This window comes from Camelina sativa, chromosome 20, assembly GCF_000633955.1.
Source record: "Camelina sativa cultivar DH55 chromosome 20, Cs, whole genome shotgun sequence".
In the NCBI taxonomy this organism is placed as follows: Eukaryota; Viridiplantae; Streptophyta; class Magnoliopsida; order Brassicales; family Brassicaceae; genus Camelina; species Camelina sativa.
The window spans coordinates 16,050,823-16,051,621 of NC_025704.1; positions in this window are offsets into that span (position 1 = coordinate 16,050,823).

The following is a 799-nucleotide window of genomic DNA, read 5'->3' on the forward strand; positions in this document are numbered from 1 at the left end:
GAAATAGTTAAATTCACACAAAAAATAATTGCATGTTTTCATAAGGATGACTTTCATTGATAAATACCAAAGCTGTTATTACAATTAGCTATTTTGGATTAAAATTGTTTTCTAGATTTGTTAATATCATAATTTTAAATTTTAAATTACAACATTAGCTATATTGGATTAAAATTATTTTCTAAATTCGTTAAGATCATAATTTAAAAAGTTAAATTACAACAACCAATATTTGGCATTTTAAGTTATCTTTGATTAGGTTTTCTATTTGTGGGTCAATTATATTTTAGAAAATATTCTATTGAATAATTATTGTTTTGTAAAAATATATATTAATTGTTTACACAAATGTTTCTTAAATTTTTATAAAGTATTAGTTTTTAATTTTTTAGTTAAAACCTTACAACACACTGTAAACATCTCCTCCCCTATCTTTGTTTTACTCAAATGAAATATATATTGATTAGAAAAGATCATTACAAATAGAGTCCCTTAGCTATGGAGGCTGTACAACAGAGTGTGTAATAATTAGAATTTAAACAGCCAAATCTAGCTAATACATGAGCCACTTTATTACATTCTCTTTTTGTGAAAATTAACCGAGGTTGTTGTAATTTTGAATACCAAGCTCTGATATCATGAACAAGATTTGTTAAAGAAACTTCAACACTTTGGCCATTAACTATCTTAGTCAGAGCTTCACAATCTCCTTCAAAAGTTACTGAATGATATCCTCTAATCCATGCCTGTTGTATAGCAGTGAGCAGTCCATTTGCTTCAGCCTCTAAAGGTGATCGTA